Consider the following 7569-nt stretch of genomic DNA (forward strand, 5'->3'; position numbering starts at 1 on the left):
ATGGTGTCTTCTATAAACCCTGCCCTTCACCAGTGGTCTCCTCCAGACTCCAGTGACCGTCACTAACTGACCGGAAAGCCTGTTCTCACAGATACATCCTGGATCCATAAAAGGATCTTTGACCCCATCCCCACCCCCATACTCCCAAAAGGCAAAATCATGTCTGTGAAAAGGCCTGGTATAATCAATTTTCAAATTAACCTGAAATTGCTATTTACGTTCAAATAGAGTAACTGTCAGGAGTCATGACTCCGGAACACAGACATGAACCTGACCTGCTAAATGGCACAAAATAGAGAATGATTTCTCTGTTGGATATGGACAAGCACGGGCCCATCTGGACAATTTACGTCAAGATTTGTTTCCCCTCAACCTTCCTGCTCATTGGCATCTCTGAGGCAGCCCACCATAGACATTGCCTTATTCCTCAGTGTTCCGGAACCCTATGCTGGGAGCTCTCTCCTATCCAGAGCATCTGTCCTTTTCTTTTTTCTTTTCATATGAATGCTTATTTATTTATTGAGTAGATCTGAATGTGGCACACTTGGAATGGGATGTTTCAATGGGATTGGCTGAGATCACACCTGCATAGAAAGGACTCTTTTTTTTTTTTTTTACCCCAGAGCCGAGGACCGAACCCAGGGCCTTGCGCTTGCTAGGCAAGTGCTCTACCACTGAGTTAAATCCCCAACCCCAGAAAGGGCTCTTAACTCCATACAATCTGAGAAGAGACAGAGAAACAAGGGGAGAAAATGGTAAGATGATGACGCAGAGGGTGTGGGGAGGAATCTCCAAGCCCAGGACTGCCAGCAGACATGGCCCCTCACCCTCCCCATGCCCACCCCTTCACACACACACACACACACACACACACACACACACACACACACACACACACACACACACGCGCACGCCCCCACCATCCCTAGGTTTCCCAGGACACTGTCAGACTTCTGGTCTCAAGAGCCGTCAGGCGCTGAGCTCGGCCAGACTTCAAGGATTGATATAACTCGGGTCATGAGGGAATGAAGGAAGGATAGACCCACAGACACAGGTACAGAAAAGCTGGGATCGGGTAGGCTGTGCTTACTCTGATAGAGGGCACGAACTACAATCTGGAACCTCAGCTCATTTATTTTATTTTACGCACCTGAAGAGAAGAGGCAGGTTTATTGTGTACAGCTGAAGGAGGAAGGAGGCAGGTGTAGAGCAAATGGCTGAACAAGGAGGCAGGTTTAGCTCATCTCAGTAGGGAGGTCTCAAGCTACAGTCACCAGGAGCAAAAGCTTCCATTGACAGTTTCTGCACACACCGTCAACGTTCACCTCCGGACCCAAGGAAGGATTTGCCATCCCTTTGCCGCTCCGTGGGTCTAAGAACTGGGGTTCTTAACAAGGCTGTGCGTGTCCATGTCAGTGAGACAATTCACTCAGGACTTCGTCCACTCTTTACATGTGCACTCAAGGCTCCCTCTACTCCCACGTCAGACAGTCGACATCAGACAGTTAACATCCCTGCCGTCTGTGGGACTTGATTTCTCGGCGCTCTTCACTAACAGACCCTGGATACAGCCCATCTCTACGCTGTGCTGGTTGGCTGCTCCGAGAAGGTCCCCAAAGGGCGACAAATTGGAAGGTCTTTGGAAATGGATGTTTAGGGGGTTGGGGATTTAGCTCAGTGGTAGAGTGTTTGCCTCGAAAGTGCAAGGCCCTGGGTTCGATCATCAGCTCCAAAAAAAAAGAAAGAAAGAAAGAAAATGGATGTTTAAATGAAGTGGACTGGAAGAATGAGGGCAGGGAAGCAGGGCTAGGAGTTGGAGGCTTTTCATGGAGGACTTTAAAGCCAGCAGTTATCACCCATGGGGTACAGAGTGAGTGGAATATGGGAGGGAGGGTTCAGACAGCAGGCTTAGCCTCCACCCACATTTATGGATTCTAGCAAACACAAATGGAAAACACGTGGAGGGAGGTGTGTTAGTCTGTACCAAACACCATTATTTTCCAAACAATAGCCCCAACAACTGTATATGTCATTTATGTTGTATTGTGTGTCGTTACTGATTTAGAGACGATGTAGGGTAAACAGCAGGAAATGCCCAGGTTACCGCAAGGACCACACCATTTTCCATGAGACTAGAGTACACACAGAATAGGTTATATGTCTAGGGTCCTGGGATCAACACCTCCCTCCCCTAGATATCAACGAATAGTTACAACTAACACAGAACAGACCCTCGAAAGGCCACGTTCCTCCTTACATTATAGAAGAGCTGGAGAAAGGCTTGAAGGAGGCTTGTTGTGACCTCCACCCCAGCCGCCCCAGCCCAGCCCCATGGGGCTTGCTCTCACTCGTGAAGATTTTTGCCAAAGTGCAAAGATATAAAAGGCCTCCTTTTCCCAAAACATGCATTCGGAATGCCTTGCTTTATCCAAAACGCAAATCCCTCTTGGTTTGTGCTGTGTTATCTCAACCACAGAAAAGCCCAGTTGGCAAAAAAAGAAAAAGCCACAGCCGCTGCCAGTTGCCCAAGAGGGCAACTTCTCAGGCCTTCTCGAGTTGTTTAGTGACTGGAGTGTGATCACGTACACCTTCGCACAGACAGAGGGGAAAGTGGGGGGGTGTGTGTCCATCCTTGGGTCCATCACTCTTTCAAGGCCCCTGCTTTTTCATTCACCATAACATGGGAGTTAACTGAATGTATCTGCAAAAGGTGATATGACTTTCAGCCAGTCGTATGTCGTCTGCACTGGCCAGAAGAAAGCTTGTTGGAAATAGAGGAACTTTCCAAAAATAAGGGTGGAGGGGTGTTGGGGAGAGATATCTTGATGCAGGTATTGAAAGCTTTATCTTTTTATATAGTTGTATTTTTAGTAAGAATATAAAATAATGAGTTTCATTATAACACTTTCATAAATTATATATTCATATATATGTACATATGTATATATATACATACACACACATATATATACATACATATCATTCTACCTTGCTCTTATTTGTCTCTTTCTAAACTATCTTACTTACTTCCCCCTTGACAGAGGTCCCTTTCTTTCTCCCAGGATCCCTTTCTTCCTTCATGCTATATGTATGTATGTAGTATATAGTTAAGTCTAGGTTGAGTACATACAAGAACACATGTGATCTTTGCCTCCCCTCCTCTACCCTCTCCTGCTCCCCATTCCCCCCTCTTTTAGACCTCACTGCCCCCCCCAAATCATCCTTCTACTTTCATATACAAATACAAGTGTACATTTCTCATATGAGAGAAAACATGCCGCGTTTGTTTTTCTGAGTCTGGCTTATTTCACTAGTTATATCTATTTCCCTCAAATGACATCATTTCGTCCCTCCCCGGGGCTACATAAATCTCCATGGTGTGTATGAGTACATCACATCTTCATTAGCCGTTCACTTGTGGATGGATCGCTGGGCTGCCCTCACATCTTGGCCCATGTGAATAGTACCGGAAGGGTCATCATGGTGTGGGAACTTAGAATCCTTCAGATAGGCGCGGCGCGGCTGGGTCAATGGAGATCTATCCTTAATTTGTCAAGGAGTCTTCACTCTGACCTCCCTAAAGTCTGCACCAGTTTGCACTCCCTACAAAAGGCTTAAGAGTCCCCCTTTCCCTACACGCTGGCCCGTGCTTCTTCTCATTTGTTGTCTTGCTGACTGCCCATCTGACTCTGGTGAGATCGAATCCTACAGCCGTCCTCATGGGTCTCCCCCGATGGCTGAGGGTGTGGGACATTTTCTCAAGCTCTTACTGGACATTTGTATTTCTCTCTTTGAGAATTGTCTGTTCAACTCATTCGCCCAGTTATGGATGGGATGGTGTGTTTATGTTGAGGTTTGACAGTACAATCCTCTTGTTCTCCATCCCTGGCCGTCTTCCCCCTGCTTGGTCAAGGGTGTTGGTGATGCTTTCCACTGTGTTTTTAATTTCATCATGTAATTTTTCGCTTCCCACATTTGCATTGGTTTCTGAGTCTGTTTTGGTTTCGTTGTTCACTTCTTTATATAAACCTCACTTTCCGTACTGCATTTCCTTCCATTTTGCTGTGTTTCTGGCTTCTCTCTCCAGATCCTGGATGGGTTTCCTGTCTTCATTTGCATGCTTGTGTGTGTTCTCTTTGAGACCACTGATTATCTTTTTAAAGATGATTTATTTCTTTACCATCTACATGTGTGTAAGCCTGGGTGAGTATATGGACACTGCTTCCATGCCAGAGCCAAGAATGGCCAGAAGAGGGCTTCAGATTCATTCCCTGGAACTGGAGTTAGAGGCAGCTGGGCACTCCATCACGTGGGTGCAAGAAACTGAACCTGGATCCTCCTATATAAAAACAGAAATTGTCGTAATTACTGAGCCATCTCTCCAGTCCCTTGGTCACTGATCAATTTTAAAAATAAATGTTAGAATTCTTCAAGTAGCATTTTATCCATTCCAGGGTCCTTTGGAGGTGAGGGGGCAGTGAGAGACAGAGTCTCACTATGTAGCCCTGGCTGGGACTGGTTGTGTAGACCAGTCTAGCCTCGAACTCAGAGAGACTGTCCTGCCTCTGCCCACCAAGTGCTGGGATTAAAGGCAGGCACCACCTTGCCCAGACATTTCCAAATTTCACCCAGTGGGTGAAGAGTTAAGAAGCATGTAAAGGCACCTCCTTGCCTTCGTTTACATGAGCCTTGTGTCTTGGGGTGTAACTTGTGCCTCTGTTGGCTTGGCTACCTTAGGGTTTTTATTCTGGGGTCATCTTAGTGAGCCACCTACTCTTAAGGACTCAGTCAGTGCCTTAGTATCCCACTCGGAGAGGAGAAGATCAGTGCTTTGGATGAGGCTGCTGCCTCTCCTCCCCACAGGAAGCTGGAGCTGTTTATCTTGGCTTCCTTCTCCCTGCAGCCTCACCCTTCTGTCCCTCCTCACGGTCATTTGTCCCATGGTCCCCTCTGTGGGTTTCCAATGCCCTTCCTTTGTCTCTTTCTTTAAAATAGTGTCTGTTTTTCTTTGACTCTTCTCCCTCACTACGTCACAGAGTTTCTAATCTGCTGTCTTAACTGGAAATCTCTAAAGCTTATTATTATTATTATTATTATTATTATTATTATTATTATTATCACTATTACCACTTTCCAAAGTAACTAAGAAACGAGTGTGTCAGTTTCCTTATTGAGCTTCTTCTAGAGAGTGCATCCACTTTCTATAGCTGTATAGCTGCTCTGTGGTGGTTGGTTTTTTGCAGTGCTCTTACCCTTCGAGGAAAAGTCACAAAACACAACAGAATCCACTAACAAGAGTTTTATTAAGATGAGGAGAGAGGGACAGATGTGCACAGGCCTGCGGAAAGACACGTGTGTGAAGGGGGCCGGGAAATCATGGCACCAACTTACAAAGGCTGAGCTGCGCCTGTGCACAAAGGCCCATGTGGCTATTCCGCGCATGCGCATAGATCACATGGTTGCACTGCCCGCTTTACAAAACCATGTGGCCATGGAGTCCTCGGTCACGCAGGACGTTTGACCCAGAAATGACTAGTTAAAATGACTAAGTGTCCACCAGGCATGCATGACCGTGGGGGCATGTTGGGAATTTCTATCAGCGGTGACATAATACCACAAACAGGGCTCCGTAAACAACAGAAATTAATTTCCTTACAATCCTGGAGGTTACCAGACCAAGACCAAGCTATCTGCAGACTTGGTCCCTCTCCTTGGCTCGTGGATGGCCTCCTTCCCCCTGCACCGTCATGGGTTCTCGCCTCTGCACTTCTGTGTGTGGAAGTAACTGCATTGAATTCAGGATGTTGAGCAGTTTATAGTGTTCCAGCTTCCTTTCCCAAGAGCCTGCTGACCAGATCAACCTAGAATGGAGTCTGTATCGGTTACTCTTCTTAGGGCTGTGACAAAATGTGACAAAATGCCAGGCAAAAGGTAACTCAAAGAAGAAAGGGTTTATTCTGGCTCATGTCAGAACCAGTGTGGTGCCAGGAGCAGGAGAGGGCAGCTGGTTGAGCTGCACCCACAGAGACATGACTGCCACCACTCAGGTGTTTCTCCTTTGTATTCAACGTAGGACTCCACTCCCTCATGGTGGTGCCGGCCACGTTCAGGGCAGGGGTCTCCTGGCTTAGTTCAATCTTGCTGGAAAGCCCCTCATAAATATATCCTGGAGTGTGTTTCCATGGTGATCCTAACAGCAGTCAAACTGACGATCAACTGTGCAGAGTCACTCTTGAAAAGTAGTGTATGTTCAAACGGAACTTTACAATGGACTTTACCATGGACGGTTTTCCGAAAAACCAAGGCAATTCAACCTGAGTCAGTAGGATAAGGAAGTTGCCCTGCTGTGATCAGTACAAGGAAGGCTGCCTCTAGAACCCTGAGTTAACCAATCAACATTGCTTCCTACTGTGCTTCCTATTGTTCTCCCCATACAAACCCCACTGTCCTGCCATGGCCCAGTGGGTGTTCTCACTCCAGTTTGTAGACTAAAGGCTGCCCCCATTCATAAATTGGGAATAAGGCCCAATTAGCTCTTTAATGAAAGTTGTTGTAACTCTGTCTTTGGACAGAGTTCACCCTACCGACTCCACTATAGTTCAATTACTTTCTTAGAGACCTAATCTCTGGAGCTAGGGGTGTAGCCCAGACAGTAGAGTGCTTGCCTAGCACCCACAAAACCCTAGATTTGAGCTCCAGCACTGTACAAACCAAGTTTGACATAGCTTGCCTGCAATCCCAGAATTTGGAAGGAGAATTAGGAATTCAAGTTCATTCTCATATGCATGGGGAGTTTGAGGCCAGCCTGACTTATATGTAACCTTATCCCCACACGAAACCAAAATCCTAAAAAGCACCATCATCTTTTTGGTTTTTAAATACACAGCTCTGGTTACCGGTGCTGTAACCATGCAAGGAAAGGTCAGAGGCACTACAAAACCCAGTATCAGAGCTTTATGGGAGGGAAGGGGCAGGGACAGAAGAGAGCGTCCAGGCTTGGGAAGAGGCATGTGTAGAAAGAGAGAGAGTGGGGGGTGGGGGAGAGAGCAGAAAAGAGAGGGGAGGAGTCTGTGTCTAACTTTTAAGGATTCCCCTGCACATGCGCAGGTGGACTTATGGAGCAGCGCACTGATGACTGACCCCTTACTTGGCTACTGAACTGCATATGTGTGGTCATATAGCTGGAGTGGCAGAATCCTAACAATCTTCATATGTAGTCATGTTGGGTCTTTGTGGTCATTTGAATGTAATTGGCTCCCATAATCTCATAGGGAGTGGCACTCTTAGGAGGTGTGGCTTTGTTGGAGTGGGTATGGCCTTGTTGGAAGAAGTGTGTCACTGTGGGGGCAGGCTTTGAGGTTTCCTGTGCTCCAGATATCACCCAGTGTCTCAGTGGACTTCCTGCTTCCTGCAAGATGTAGGACTCTCAGCTAATACTCCAGTACCACATCTGCCTACACACCACCATGCTCCCCGTCATGATGATATCGAACTTCTGAAACTGTGAGTGAGCCACCTCAATTAAATGTTTTCTTTATAAGAGTTGCTGTGGTCATGGTATCTATGCAC

This window comes from Onychomys torridus, chromosome 19, assembly GCF_903995425.1.
Source record: "Onychomys torridus chromosome 19, mOncTor1.1, whole genome shotgun sequence".
NCBI classification, from domain to species: domain Eukaryota; kingdom Metazoa; phylum Chordata; class Mammalia; order Rodentia; family Cricetidae; genus Onychomys; species Onychomys torridus.